The sequence below is a fragment of the Malaya genurostris genome, chromosome 3 (assembly GCF_030247185.1).
Source record: "Malaya genurostris strain Urasoe2022 chromosome 3, Malgen_1.1, whole genome shotgun sequence".
In the NCBI taxonomy this organism is placed as follows: Eukaryota; Metazoa; Arthropoda; class Insecta; order Diptera; family Culicidae; genus Malaya; species Malaya genurostris.
The window spans coordinates 164,575,259-164,592,018 of NC_080572.1; the positions used below are offsets into that span (position 1 = coordinate 164,575,259).

General features: G+C 36.1%; 1 protein-coding gene across 1 annotated transcript in view; it reads left to right on the forward strand.

The window, feature by feature from the left end:
* The window catches only part of LOC131435405 (uncharacterized), a 217,346-nt gene that overhangs the window by 54,275 nt on the left and 146,311 nt on the right, over positions 1-16,760 (forward strand). Inside the window, exon 2 of the mRNA XM_058603248.1 lies at positions 3,287-3,325. The gene's annotated coding sequence lies outside the window, so the exon portion shown is untranslated. The remainder of the gene's footprint in view (positions 1-3,286; positions 3,326-16,760) is intronic.

Consider the following 16,760-nt stretch of genomic DNA (forward strand, 5'->3'; position numbering starts at 1 on the left):
CCAAAACGTTTCTCTTCGTTCCGGAACGATAACAAAGTTCTGCTGCCCATTATGGAAATATTATAATTATAACAGTTTGAACACTTCTCACACGATTTCCATTAGTGAGAAAGACAACTTTATTTCCTTGTCGTTTAAATCACGCGCGAATTCAATCGGAACAAAACAAAAATTAATTTGATTTTAACCAAAAGTTTTTGTAGCACCTAACATAGTTTCGTGATGTGAATGCGACACCTAAAATAGAGTATTCGAGGTGCTGCTCATTCAAAATTTTACACACAGTTCATATGCTAGCCTGTATATCTGTTTTTTTTTGTGATTCAACGTAATATGAACTTGAATACTCTGATGCTTCATACGATGCAAAACTGATTGAAGTAGCTAAAAGTATTTTCTCTTAACCGTGTCACCATGTTGATTGTTCATCTTTTTCCGACGTATCACTTTCCACTCGTTTGACATCCAACTTTCAAGTCAACCTACGATTGCGATCGATTTTGATAAAGAAAATAATGACGGAATAAAAACTTACAATGGTGTTTTCAACAACAACATGAACGAAACCGTAATCAGTGAATCTATCTCCCTCAAGAAAAATTTCAACGACGAAATCCAAACAAAAAGATACTTATTTTTTTACATACAATGTAATAGAAAAACCGAATCTGTTCAGCTACTAGGATTCGAACCATGACAAGTAAAAGAATTTGCAAAAAGAAGTTGAAGGAATAGTTTTCTGACATAGTCACTCAAGCTTTAATGTTATAAATCATCAATCATGAACATTAAGTATTATTCGATGATGAGAAAGTATGAAATGCTATTAAAATTTATATTAAGAAATATTGTTTGGTTTTTGTTTCAATAATTCACCAGTTCTTCCCTTTTATGTGAAGCCGAACAACCTTGAAACCCAACATACTGCCACTATTAACTCATCAATTCACCAAGTTTACCTTTTTGTTCATGATCTCACAAATCGCAGATAAGCATACCTATTCTACAATCTCCCAGATATCTGCACAAGAACGGGCAAGCAAAAAGTATTTCTTCTCTACACCTGCAGCACATTCCGTTGCGGAAAAAAAATCTCTGTTTCTTCTTTGCCGCGAAGGTAAATGATGGAATCCACACTCAATTGTACTCCTTGCCTGTGATTTTCTCGTGATCAAGGTCAGACCCACCAAGTAAAGTGATCTTTATTTAAATTTGCCCAGGCAGCTCATTATATCTTCACATATTATTTTCATTGGATTTGCCAACTATTATTTATATATTTCTGGAGCCCGGAACGGACGCACATAGCCAATATCGAATCGTTGAAATATCACCGCATTACGCAAACTAAATAATTGAAACAAAAAATTCTGCATGAAGTGACACCGGCGGCTTTCGCGTTCCTCTAATCGCATTAGTAATTATTATTACTAATTTTAACCATTTATTAGACCCGCAAATATGCAGCCAAACGAGCGCGAAAAACGTTACAAAACAGGTTCCGCATCGGCTTGCGGTCTCACCTTAGTTTCCGTAGGATGAAGATAGTGCAAAGCTTCTCGCTAAGCCTGATAAACCTGCTTCATCCTGTGTAGGTATGTATTATAAAGGATGGTATGGCTTGTATCGCGTTTACAGGGAAGAAAAACGGAACCCATGGTGCCTCAGTATCCCGTCGCCTAGGCGCATCTATTCCTAATCGACGACTAGTTTTCCAACTTTTCAACATGTTCCAGTTAATGGCGATAAATTCTTATTCTTGGTCGTAAAATAAATCAAACCGTTTAGCGATCGGTCGGCACAAGAGACCCACATACGATCCTGGTTAGCAATGAGTTGTGCGTCTGGTGATCGAAGCATGCGCGCGTTTGAACTTTTAGGCTTCACCGCCTGTTATCTTTCAGTGGCCTACTTCGACGTGTCATCGTCACATGTCATCGGTACAGCTAAAGCAATAGTTTCTCGCGAATATTCCTTTAGCAATTCTATTCGTTTCCAGGGGCTATGTTCTCATCGTGTTTGACCCAAACCCCTATTTAGAGGGTTCAATCTGAAAGAACACACGATGTTACATGCTTTTCACCTTCTTTGTGGAATAACTATTATAACTATATATTATTATTATTACTAATGTTAATGTCAAAAACGAACGATCTATCTTTTGTCATGTGGTCTGTTGGATTAGAAATCTTTGATTTCGAAAATAAAAAAGTTCTTTTCTAGTTCTGGCTTTTATGCATTCAACAATTTAACTAATAATTTTAATAAATACGCTGTCTATATGAAAATAAATAAGATTAGGGGGGGTCGGCAGCCTTCGGTCATTTTCCACTTGACAGTTTTTTATAACTGTAAATTTAAGGTATTTCAAAATTTCACATTCTGGCACTTTAGTATATCTGCTTTGTTGTGATTTTTTTGTAAACTTGAAAATTTGTTGACATTTGGCTCAATGCATCATCAACTGTCGTAATTAGATTTATGATTTTTTAAATTTATAAAACTTTGAATAATACTGTTCCTTGTAAAGTAGAAAATGATTAAGGTTGTACTTACTCTCAAACTCAAATTTTTACTTATTTTCGGTTTTTTAACGATATCAAACTAACTAGAGATTAAAAGAGGAGAAAGAATATGAAATCATAGAGCCATAGTACTTAAGGAAGAGCAAGGATGTGAAGAATAAAGTGCGGAAAAGTAAGACGTGACAAGGGTCATTTAAGTAAGCAGAAGGCTTCTCGTATCTAAACTTTTACCTTCTACCAGAGGAGTCGAACTTAGGCATCTTAGCGATACGAGTCATCCGAGTCTCTGATATGTCAGAAAGTAAAGGCAAAGGTCGTTTGCCATTTACTGTCCGAACCTACTAAAAGTAATATTGTAAACTACGATGTATAAATAAAAACAAAGCAAATAAAAACAATACAAAATTATTTGAATTATTATTATTATTATTATTAATATTATTATTATTCACTTAGCGTTTTTTTCTGATTTTCTTACGTTTTTTGTCTGAAACGGTGCATTTTAAGGTCACTACTTATTTTTATTAATTTTTTTAAGTAATCAATTATTTATGTTGAAATTTGGACAAAAATTACTTACTTTACTCATAATAAAAAAATATTCAATTAAATTTCTTCAACTCTTTTCGATCAAACACGAGTGGTTCGAGGCTGTTGACTCTGCGCTACCCTATATAAAAACATACCAAGGCTTATATAATCATTGCATTAACATCTCTCATACAATCAATTAGAAACGTGTCTCATTTGTTTCTTTGCAGCATTGATCAGCTTGACACGTACCTGCACCTGAATAGAAGGTAAAAGAATTAATATTTAATCACCTATAGACACGCCTATATACAGCCACAGAAACGATATGCTCGCGTGTGTGAAAATTGAGAAATTAATAAGACATAACCCACCAAGTGAAACCCGAAGGAGTTAGAAGAAATAATCAACGGCTTCATACAAATTGTAACGCATATAAATAAAATGGTATAAATTTGATCCTTCGGGTTCCTCTATAGAAGAGTAAAATAGGATCCAACTACACTGTGTGTAGTGTAGAATCGCAATGATATACCAAACAATAAATCAATTATGTCTTTCAGTTCTCTTGCAGCACCTTGTACTTGTAGATAAAACTAGTAAATTTCCTTCAGTCTTTTCAAGTAAGAACGGTGTATTTCATGATCAGATTGCAGTCGATAGATATAGCAAAGATGTTGACCGTTGAACTTGAACATGTAGTCGTCCGATCGGCGGAAAACACTTTCGCGAGCGTTTACGCACATGATTCAATATAACCTGAAATGCACTGCATTTGCGCAGTATCTTCATCTCAAGGGCTATGCCTAATAAATTATAGCAAAAGAATTAGACGCACAAGGAACTCATTCGTTTCATGACAAAAGGGTCAAATTGCAAACGACCGTCTTGTTTACTCAGGCCCGTGCGCAGGGGGGGGGGGGTTTGGGGGTTTTAACCCCCCCCATGAAGAATTTTTTTAAAATCAAGTTTCATAAACAATGGAGTACTTATTATATTAAAGTGCAAATAACTTGACAATTCATATTTTTTGTCAATTTTTTATCAATTTATAAACTGACATAATTTAACCCCCCCCCCCCACCCCTTTAATGATTTCTGCACACGAGCCTGTCAGAATTCGTTTTACATTGTCAATATAGTGGATGAGGCGCCTTTTCGCCTTTTGGACACCCCCCTCTCCCCTTGAAACCCCCCCCCCCATGGATGATTCCTGCGCACGGGCCTGTGTTTACTTTTTCTTTCGCGAATTATCAGATTGATTTCATATTAGATGCATACCTTTCAAGCCAAATCTACAAGTTTTCGATTAAAATTGAAAAATTTTAGACATTTCCTAGAATAAACACAAAAAACTGAATTCTCAGATCACCTAACCACACATAACTTGCATTGCATAAATGCATAATTTGTCAAATGACGGAAATTCCAATTGTAATGACTTAATTCAATTTTTGAGTTCTTGAAAAAGTGTTTCTTGAGTTTTTCGTGAATTATTGAAATTAAAGAAGCATCTATATACAAATATATACAGTACTGGGGGTTGGGATATTTAAAAAGTACAATTTAAACGATAAAGTTATGGTAGATTAATAAAATGGGAGATCTAACCCTAAAATATTTTACACGCTTATCAATTTTCTTTTGCATCTACATATTAATTTTTTTTATTCATCGATACTTTTAATAAGGCACACTGATCACCGAAACTCTGGGGGATTCATTATCCAGTGGGCAGTGGCTGATGGATGGATGTTAGATTGGCATTGTGGTCGCATTCTTTTGTTCCTGTGGGTCCACGGAAAACACGAAAAAGTTAAAATCATGTAAGTTTAAGGGTATTTCAGAAGTAAACCAAGTTTTGCACAATGGCTAGAAATTTGAAGAGATCTATTTTTGGGATGGTACTTGTACAATTCTAATCTGTGATCAGTGATTGAATTTGTGACCTCGGTGAAGAATTGAGTTTTCCGAGACCATGAACTTTTTGCTTCGGTAAGTACATAAGATTTCCGATATCGAAAATTTATTTTTGATGCCGAACGTCTTAGAAGTGCAATTTGAGATTTTGTCCCAGTCCCAGAAAGTCGATTTAAAAAAAAAGTTTCATGCAATTCTGAGACTTTTGACATAAATTTTTTTTTTCTGATTTCGGAAATTTCACATATCATCATATATTTTCATGAGACTGCTTTGAAGAAAGAGAAAGGCATTATCACACTATTAGGTGGATTAAGACCCATTTGATATAGGAAACCGTGTAAGACCAGCCGAGAGCAAGAGTTCATCATAATAGTTCTTAATTCGAGACTTGCTGTCGACAGCTGTCATACAACACTTAGATTGTTATTCCTTATTCTAGCAGCGGCTACCGGGACGGCCGCTGTATCAAAACCACGGTAGTGCGAAAAGCCTCCGATGAGGAAAAAGCAACAATTGCCTGTATGCTCTCTGTCCAACAGAACTTTTTAGTCCTAACGTACAATCACTACAGTTAATACAGCACTAGGCACTGTAAACTTCCACTAACTTAATTGAAGCTATAGAAAGCGGATTTGTTACTTCTTTGTATTTTGGACGAAAAAATGAAACGCGAAAATTGTTCGAATCTACTACTGGAGGTAGATAAAAAAAAAATCCAGCAAATTTTGGTAACCAGGACATGGAAGCAGGATAGATTCCTGCTTCCATGTCCTGGTTACCAAAATTTGCTGGAATTAATTTATTAATTCCATTAATTTTTAGCTATATTTTTTGCCGTCGGATGAATCACGGCCTCTAGACTGAACCTGTCCGGAGAAGGATAATTTGAACTATCAATTTCTTATTGGGGACTAGTCCTTTCTCTCTTAGAAATCTTTGGCGACTTCAGTGATTGATTTGCATTGTCTCCTCTTGATGTAAATTTATTATTCCTAAGAAAGTTCTGCAAAGCAAGAAAAAGCTGTTAATCACTTGGAGCCTTCTGACCAGGCTTATATAGAATCCTTCAGTCCTGGGATATACAGATTTTTTACAACTTCCTTAAGACATCATTTCTGTAAAAATTCAAATTGTTAAACAGGCAAATATTTTATATTGATGAACATAGAATGAGTATTTTCATCCACTTGGTTATACTTTGCTTTTTCATTGAATTTACTTGGCTCCAACTACAGTGATGTCCTCGTCGTAGTTTAATTCACGCGTAACGTGCGATAGATGTTTCAATATTCTGAGCACAGGTATTTTGCGGTTCGCATGCAGCATTTCTTTCCGCTCACCGAAGGCGCAGTTGCACACTCACTTTTCGCACTTTGAATCCAGGTTATATGTTGTAATAAATTATGTTGAGTTGAGTGCAAAAGAAAAAGCTCAAATTTAAGTTGACATTTGTGGGAGTTGAGTGTATGAAAACCGTCTTTTAAGTCAATATTTCCGATAAGAGTTTGTGTGCTCATTAACTTACAAGACCAGGTAACTAGAGGAATTGATTGACTATTTTTCAGAAATTTGCCCGTCTTTACATTTTCATCTATTAAAGCAAACTACTGAATAAGGGTATAGCGTCATGGGTCAGTCGAAGCATTTCATGGAAGTTTATCTGGATTCCATTCCCAGCTCCGCAGCCATCTCGGAGAATAGTGAGTGCATATTTTGTCACACCATACACATTTTGCGATCTTAACGAATTGATTCGAATAGTATGTGACATTCGGCCCTCCGGTCCTGGTCTAAAAGTCTATTTTCACGGTGATTGCATAGCCTTCATTTATAAGAAAAGGCAGTGCAAAATTCGACCTTCGATACGAGAACTAGAAGGTTTGCTTCAGGAGCAAATGCATCTTGATATCAAACGTGTGCATTTACTTCAATGCAACAAGGTAAATAATGTTGTTTACATTCAGTTTTTTAAGGAGCAGAAAGCAATTCAATTTGCTAAAGACAATAACGTTTTTTGTTGACTTCAGGCAGTGCAAAATTCGACCTTCGATACGAGAACTTGAAGGTTTGCTTAAGGAGCAAATGCATATTGACATTAAACGTGTACATTTACTTCAATGCAATAAGACGAATAATGTTGTTCACATCCAGTTTTGTAAAGAGTAGGATGCAATTCAATTCGCAAAAGACAACAACAATGTGCACTATGTGGAGCACGAGAACATTAAGTACAACATTCCTGTATATAAGGAGGATATTAGTGTTATAGGAGTGCGTGTGAATGATCTTCCCTCAAGCGTCACCGATCCTTATATTCGCAAAACTATGTCCCAATACGGAGAGATTTTTTCCATCGAAAAAGAAGTGTGGAAGAACTTTTTCCCGCTTGAAGAAGGCCATACCTTCTTATGTGATTTTCGGCCAGGATATAAAAGTTCCGTTCAAATCACTTGTTACCTATGACAATCAGATGGTTACATGTCAATATTGCCGAAATCCTGTTCACTATGGTAAGCCATGTGATAAATTGGAAAAGAAGACAACTACATCAAAAGACAACGATGCTTCTTTCACACTAACCTCAATCAACCCCAGTACATCTGTGCCAGCCACCAACAAAACATTCTCCTCAACGTATCCCATAAAGTACAAGGCTGCAGCTAACGTCGCACCCAACAGCTGGGAAAAAAGTAACGATGATTCCGCCAAAAACATTGACACCGTACCAATGGACGGGAGCGTGAATAGCGAACCACTGCTCCCCATTCATTCGCTTGATAGCAATGATAACGCCTCTACACCCAGGAAAAGATGACAACGAGATCCAGTAATAAAAATAAATAATTTTTATTTGATTAAGGGCCACATTAAGCCAAAGCGTAAATGATCCAAATTAAGAATACACTAAGGTCTCTTTTTACACGGGGGTTACGTACCGTGTTAAAAAAATCCGTGTAAAAGAAAACCGTGTTAATTGCGGAAACCGTGCAAAAAAAACCGCGTGACGTAATAATTCCAAAAACCGTAGATTTGATTATTTGTTTGTTTTGTTTTGGATAAAATGTAACTTTTGATAATTTGAAGGGGGAAAAAGCTTATTTTTAACTCCCAAATTTATACAAGGAGCACATAACTGTGAAAATGTAACTGTTGTTTCACAATAAAAACGGAAATCTAAAAAACAGTCAGAGATTACGAGAAGGGTCCAGTTATACTTCATAAAACACATTGAATGATAAATTAAAATTAGAACACTTATATAACGCGTTGTACGACAAGCAAATTAATCTAAATGGCTCATGCCTTCTGTATAATGCACTCAGTTTTAAAAAAAAACGACAATACTTTCAAATTAGAACGTTCGACTAAAGAAGTGCTAGTAATACACTAAAGAAGTGCTAGTAAACACTTTTACTACAAATCAAGCTTGAGAATCAGTTCTTTTCAATTCCGAAGGTGCGATGTGTAGTAAATACTAACGATCTTAACAGTCATTTTCAACTAAACTGAGTGGGAAGACATGGGTATTGGATGAAGATCTATGCACGCAGAGACAGAATTAAAGAGGAAGAATTCATAGAGATGAATATAAATCAAATTAGAAAAGGTATTACTATGTGTAACGCTCGTAAATCTTTTTTACGAAAAAAAAACAGTACATTTGGCGTAAAAATCAAGGAAATACAGTACATCGATTTTGAAAATACAATACATTTTACAGTACGCTTTTTCTAAAAATAGTGAATAAAAAACAAAAGCAAATAAAATTGATCAGCATCTTATGAGGAAAACAGATGGAAAAAATGACATGCGAATACAACTATGTAACGAAAACCGCGAAAAAAGCCACCGCAGAGATGGGACTCGAACCCGTAGCAAGCCAAATACGGGTAAATCGTTTTGCCTAATAAACTATCCTGCATGTGAGACACACGTACAAACAGCCTAACTGAACATAAGAACCGAGCATGTTCAGCTGTGCTCGGGCCCTACGGCGTTCATTTGTAGTCATTTCTCAATAACAATCCCTCCGCAAGGTATTTCAGCCCTCAACTAGTCCGTTTTTTGTATGTTTCACATGCAGCTTAATTGGCAAAACGATTTAGGAGGATAGGAACTATTTTCGGGTTCTAGTACCGTCTCTGCGGTAGCTTTTTCGCGGTTTTCATCACACAGTTGTATTCGCATATCATGTAAAACTTACTCAATACGGATCTACGTCCTAACAAGACTAAACAAATCGTTCAAAGCAAGTTCATAAACTCAATTATTTTTTATTTCCTTTTTAGGGCATTTTAAAATTCGTCAAAAATTGAAAAATGTGCGAAAGTAATATCATTTTTTGAGAAGCGGATGTTTTTGATAATGATTTTGATTTAGAGTATATTTTCTTTTTGGTTGAGACATTTTTTTTTAATCATCAAAGTTTCGCTTGATTGTTGTGACGCGCTCTGAACAAGCTCTCTCTCTCTCTCTCTCTCTCTCTCTCTCTTTTTATTAATGAAAAAATTTGTGTGTGTTGTTGTTGTGTTCTCATTCACATTTGCTACGTGTTGTTACTGTTCTTGTACTGCCACAAATCGAAATTCGATGCGTTGAAGATTTAAAGTTCTGTGTTAAATTTTAGTGTGAAAAATACAGTACAAATTAATATACAGTAGATTTGAGGGTAAAAAACAGTACACAGTATTTGAGTCGAAAATACAGTACAATACTGTAAAATACAATACGGATACGAGCGTTAACTATGTGTCATGCTGAAGCAACTCATTTCATCTGCGTAAGTCATAATACTACTAGAGTTATATCATTCAAATGGGTATGAAATACTGTACTGCTCGATATGATGAAGAGTTGAAGTAAATTTGACTAGTTCTACAACGCTCCGAAATTCTCGATGATATCAATAACGATGCTGACATCATACACCACAACTGAGCGGAAGAGACGTTGTCGTGTAATTTACGACAGGGGTTCAAGATCTGAAGACTGATTAATCATTTTATGGAACGACAATCAATACTCCCGTGAATTGTTGAATGAATGATTTTAGTTAACTTTCAAACTTTAAATTAACTTTCATAATCGTTTTCTTACAGACAAGCTGTTTCCTTTTTTATTTTTTTCTAAAAAAATACAAATGACAGTTCTTTTCAAACTCTCATCAGAAACCGTGTTAACTGCGAAAACCGTGTAAATAAAAACCGTGTTGATTCCGGAATCCGTGTAAAAAAGCCGTGTATAAAAAAACCGTTCGAAAAAAAACGTGTAAAAAGAGACCTTAGTGTACTATGAAAAAAAGGTAAAAACCCTCAAGGATTGGAGAAATTTTCGTTCACTCTTAGAATCGGAGATTATCCCACAAACCCGAGTACTCTAGGAAGCAACCCTAAATGCAGGCGATCGTTGTTGAATTAGGTGCTTTTCCGAATTTCTCAATGCTTGTTCAGAATTTTCATTACTCAGAAGATTATTTATTATTTTGAAATGCCTAATAAAATACTGTAATCGTAGAATGATTTCCACTTATTTGTAATGTACACTATTTTTTCCATAAAAAAATTTATATATTGAATTAAATTCTACATAGCATGACAAAGGAACTGGTTTAAAAAGAATAGTCGTTTGAGAGCTCGATTCTGATTCATGACATTGATTTCAACAACAATCCGAAAATGCCGAAAAACAGTTCTAAAAATACATAAATACAAAACTCATGTTCAACCTCTTACATTTGTATTATGTCAAATGGATTTCCAAGCACGCGCAATGTAAAATGAGCTGCCACACAAGATTTCGCGATAAATTTTGTTCAGCTTGCACGCACTTGGACATCTTTGAAGTGCTACGTAAATCTAACTCGGCAAACAAACTATGCCTGGATGTACGTATAACTGCGAAATAGCAGGGGATAAAACCGAATGATAGCCATTTTTCATTCCGAGATTTGATGTTTAAGCTGAAACAGGAAGAAGTTCTCGTTCCCCGTTGGGAGATTTGAGCCGGTTTGATCGTCGGATTGCGTGTACATGTGGTATAGACTGTGAGCATCGTCGATCCCACTGCAAATAGTATCAATGCTTGAGGGCCCAAGCGCAGAGTTGGAAAATCGATCTTAGCTATAGTTTTTGTGGGCAGAGAGTTTTCTGTTCCAACCCGTTCGCGGGGTGTCTTTTGTGGCACCTTGGGTGATCAAATACGGCAGAAAAACGGCGGCGACAGGCGTCCAAGCTTCGGTCAGTAACGTCTATATTTCTTCCACCGAATGTCAACTTACAAAAGCCCGGTGGGAGTTTGAATGAATAATTACTATTACGATGATTATTTTATTGATAGTGCGAGTGCAACCTATTGACGAAGTGACTGAATTCACAATAAGGAAATAAAAAAAGTCGGTCAGTAAAGTAGAAATAACTCTTAAATGAGTCTTTAAAATCTTTCCTCAATACATTGTAAAAGCAATTGATCTGCTTATTTTTCCAATAGTAAAACTATTAATAACGGTCGTTACTTTTTCACTGAATCACATTAGCACCGACGTCGTGATGATGGATATCGAGGAAGAGCAGCATTCACACGAGTTTTCTCCATAAACGTTGCGATCAGCTTTTCCTACTAGACACTTGGAGTCATTTCCTAATAAAATGCAATAATCGATTGCACGCATTATAAAAACATTGAACTTGTATCCAGTCTAAGCTCTGCAGCAGATGCTAACATAAGAGGAAAAAAGTGCGCTTGGATTGTTGCAGGTTCAGGTTCAAGTTAGAGACTGGTCATAACTAGATGCCCTGCACATCGAATGTGACATTATGCGTTTGTACGGGACACGCTGATGATGGTGGAGAACATGTTATCTATCTTTGAAATGAGGCATCATCAGGATTTGTTTTTTTTCTTCCTATATCGATACCGAGTGCAACAGCGGAACTTGTTTCGCAAATGCGAAAGACTGCAAACGGAGCTCGGTCACATCGTGCATCGACACTGCAGTAAATGGGGGGAAAAGTTGTGACTTGATTAGCAAAATTACTAACGAAGAGAAATATTGTAGAAAAACCAATTATAACTGCTATTTTATTAAACGCTTGAAAGCGACTGATTCGAAAACATATTACGCACAATTGCTTCCTCAAGAGAGTCTGCTTGATGTCCAAGAAAAACGAGTTCGTGGATTTAACAATCGAACCGGAATGGACTTCATTTGTTTGTCTTTCTTGGTTTGTTGCGAACGGTTTCAAACATTTAGATTAAAATAACTGTTGCATGTTTTATTGTTGCGTCGAGGAGTTGATTTTTGGCGTAATTTTCTGTAAGTAGTAAAATAAGAATAATCTGACGACATAAAAGCTACACGGTAAAAAATCTTTGGAAGATTTTTTTGTTGTTTATTTATTATACACAATGAATCGCTAAAAATGGTTATTTTGTTAATTTTATTGTATAGAAACCGGGAAAAGGTAGGGAAATTCCTGTTAGAACATCTGTAAATGTATGTTTGTAGGTAAGACAAGACAGCTTTGAATTGCATCAATTCAAAACGGCGGACTTAATAAAAATCTTCTGAGAGTGGTTTGAAAGAAGTCACCTTTCCGTTTTCACGACATCGTCCGAAGTGGACGTGATTGAAACCACGTTTTTGAGTGAATTGATGAACCAATCGACACGAACCTTTTTTAATTTAGTAAGATCTTCAACAGATGAATGCATGATTCTCTAAAATGTGCCACATAATATTTTCAACAAAATTTAAAAAAAAGTATTGATTGCTGTTGCTAGTTGGTTCGATGTTTATTGTGCTTTTGTAAGAGGAGTGCTGGGTTCACTAGTTACCGTTGCTGAAGGATTGTCCTTGCCTTAGGTTGAATGTCTTTTTCGCAGTTCCAGGATTTACCATAGTGAGCAGATTGTATTCAAAACTACCATGTGGTTAGTTGATTCTCGTAAGGAATCAGCGATTTGCAACGAGGCATCCCGCCTAGACCAAAACTCACGTATGATGGAATTGCTTCATGTAATTGCATACGTAACACTCGCACACCATTCCGGATATCGGGAAAATTTTTTGACACACTTTCCTTCCTATGGAAAGAACTTCTCCGTACTGCTACATATTTTTTCGAATGTCATGTTCCGCAGGGGAAGGTCATATACACGCACGTCTGTGCTACCGTTTACCACATACACAAGAATTTTGTAATGAGCATTATCATACTCAACACTGTGCACCTTGTTGTTAACCGAAGCGAATGCAAGAGCATCTCGATCTCGTCTGAATATGATAAACACTGATTTGCATGGTTTGTTTCTGGCTTTTTCTGTTGTCTCGACTCTAAGCGATTCTCGACTGTGTCGGATGACATGTGATCGTACTTTGTTAAGGTGTTGTATTCCCTTTGGATGAAAAGGACCTCGCCATAATATACCACGATTTTTCTAACATTCCCATCATTGAAACACGGGCAAAGGTCATGCATACGCCCATCTATTGCATTCGGTTACATTTCACCGGTTCAGTTGCAAGCCACCGTTTTTATATATTGGAGATGTACAACAGAGCAGGTTCAACGAGACCAGAAAAATTTTCCACGTTCCATATAAGTAAAAATTTAAGAGAAAATTGGAAGGGTGTCATTTTTTAAAGTTATTTCAATTAATTCAATTTTTATCGATCTGGCATCTAATGAATATTGATGTTTGAAGCATGACTAGTTTTTAATAAAAAAACAATTATAACTTTTCACTGGTGGCTCATAAGAAAAAGCTTGGTTAAGCAAAATTATGCGCAATAATTAGTTTAATAACTCTTCTAATGACAACTTTTCGGTGGAACGTTTCACAAAAAAGTTAGAACAAAAAAAGTGATTTTTCAGGAGCCACCCTACTTTTACTCGCGAAAATTGAAGTAACTCGATCAAATGAAGAGCTAGAGAGGTGCTTTGTTCAGCAAAGTTGCTCGCAATAAAATTTCCTACAACAAAGTCATTTTTTAGTTCAATTAAGAATGTTAGATTTCAGATTTCAATCTAAATAAGAACCACCCTAGTAACGTTTTTCATCAAATGGAGCGCCATTTGATTACAAACAAATTTGTGAAGACACCAACTACAAAAAACTAATATTTAATAGTGAAAATATTTTTGTCACGCTAATTTCCCGTTTCGGACCATAGTGCATGGGTTTGATATTTGTGATATTTGTTTTACCTCAGCGCTTTATCATACATTTCGATCATTTGGCATAGCATTGTTGTTGTTCATTTTATTTATTCTTTTTGTATTATTCAATTACTTTAAATAATAGTGCTTAATCATTGTATTATTTAAATCATTTGTTTTTCAGAGGTTAACCACCCATCACCGATCTTTTAACTGTGTCATCGAATCGAATTTTGCATTCGTCACATGAAACAAGTTTTGGAGAACTTGAATGAGAAAACCGGTTTAGTTTTCGATGCATTTATCAGAGTTCTCCAGAATCATTCATTCTAAACTTTTGCTGACCTTTGAACTACAACTTTTGGATAAACAATCTATTATCAACAGTGCAGCAACGGCCATTGCAACATTGTTGACGATCAGTCAAATGAACATGCTTTGTTCATAAAATCCAATTCATTTTGATTTTGTTAATCATACGGCTATATGGAGTCTGTAATAAAATTCTACTACGCTTCAACTCACGATATGTACGAAAATTTGGTAAAAACCTAATGGAAAACTTTTATATCGAGTGCGTATTTTGATATCAAACTGGTTGTCGTAATAAATCAAATGCTTGGCATCAAGATCGTAGAATATATTTGATATCTCATTATCTTTGCCTCTCGAAACTATTTATTTAAATATTTTATTTTGTTGAATCTCATTTCCGGCAGCACATATTTTTTAATTATGGAACCTAAATTTACGAATTTATCATAAATCACGTGCAAATTACACCATTTGAGTAAAATAATATTTTCTGCAAACTTCACAGCTGGTGCAGTGCTAAATTGAACAATAAATCGAGTGATTTGCGATAATTGAGTAATGATTATTCTCCGATAGCTTATTACTCGCTTTCGCTCTAATGGCAAGACTACCTAGGACCAACTGCCGGTTGTGAACAGTTACGTGCCGACGATGGTATCTCTCTTCATCGCCCTCATACATCCAGGTAGGGCACAAGGGAAAAATAGTCATCCACGTGAGGAACATACAACCGGGTTGATGCTTGATTGTTAGTATAAAATTATCCACTTTGGAAGTGCTGCAATAGCCTACTGTGCAAAAAGACGGCCAACTGTAGGCCTACGTCATACTGTTTTAGTAAGGTTGTTATGATATCGAATATAGCCCTTTTTCACATCAATTATGCCTGTCAAGTTCGCTCTAATGCATTGAAGTTACGGGTTACCATAACGAAAAACCAAGCAAGCTAGTATTTGTCGTGTAATGTAGAAAGGTAGCACTTTGACCATCTTAACCCTTTCTTACCACACCGAAGGATCTGCGAAACGATCAGCGCGCAATAAAAACAATTACCCATTTAGAATTCAATAGACATCAGAAAACAGTACCGATAAGCCGCTGAAATATCGCCCATACTGTACCGAGCTTGAGTAGCACCTGTGCAGTGATACCGGATATTTCGCGAGCCGTGCAAATGATCGTAAAAAAGTAGAAGCAGTTAATTTGTGCTCATAAAAACGTTAATAGTGACATACAATTTTATGCACTATGAGCCGTATTGTAATTTACATCCGGCTTGAAGTGGCAATCGAAAAAGTCGTTTGATCTAAGAATGTTTAGTACCCCCGTAATCGTGGAATTTACGGTTCATCATACCGTTCGAGCTGGAAAAAGTCCGATCGAGAACAAGACATCTGCCTAGTCACCCTGTCAGCAGCTACATATGGGAGATAATCCTCGCTTCGGGAAATGGTAAGGTTTTACCATATATTGTATGTACTTGTTTAATAAAGCGTTCAAGTAGCAGTGGCGCATTCAGGGAGAGCATACTTATGCGGGAGAAAGACAAACGAAGAGGAGGCACCATAAACAATTTTGTTTTACTTCTGTAGACGGGCGAAAACTTGCGCTCTTACTGTTTGGGTTGATTAATACATCAGGTCTAACAGGTGGCCGGACCATTTTTTGGCTCGTTTCGGTGCCGAGCAGATTTTTGGTTTGTGTATGGAAGTTTCAATAACTTCACTTGAAAGAAGAAACAAAAAACGCACCAAAACAACATGAACATTTTAATGGTTTTGCTTCGGGTGAAAAGAGTCCATAGCGGTACGTATGGCTCTCGAAAAATTCAATGCTCTTGTTAGTTCGGTATGTTCGTTGTGAAAATGGTGCTTTAAACTGTGTTATTGATACCTTTAAACTGTGGTCGTCTAAACCATGTGTCTTGCAAAATGATGTTTCCGAAGAAAGCATAACGAATAAATTCTTCATGTTTTCAAGTGGCACTGGCATAACTTTACTTAGGAGATTTTTTCGTTCAAAAGATTAAAAATTATCATTAACACTTATTTACATAACGAATTTGTTAAATTCGACCCCCAATATTACCCGAAATTGAGTAACTAGCTCAAGAGTTAAGTTAAGATTGAGTCCAAAAAACCACTAATAGATATGCTACCGAATTGCTCAACTTCATGAAACTATAATTGATTCAAAATTTAGTCTTCATCAGGTTTCTTCTAAGTAATGAGTGAATGCTACTTTGGTCAAATAAAAGTGAAGACCAAAGCCTTTATTTTCTTTAGGTTGGTGGTGTGTGCGGAAGTTT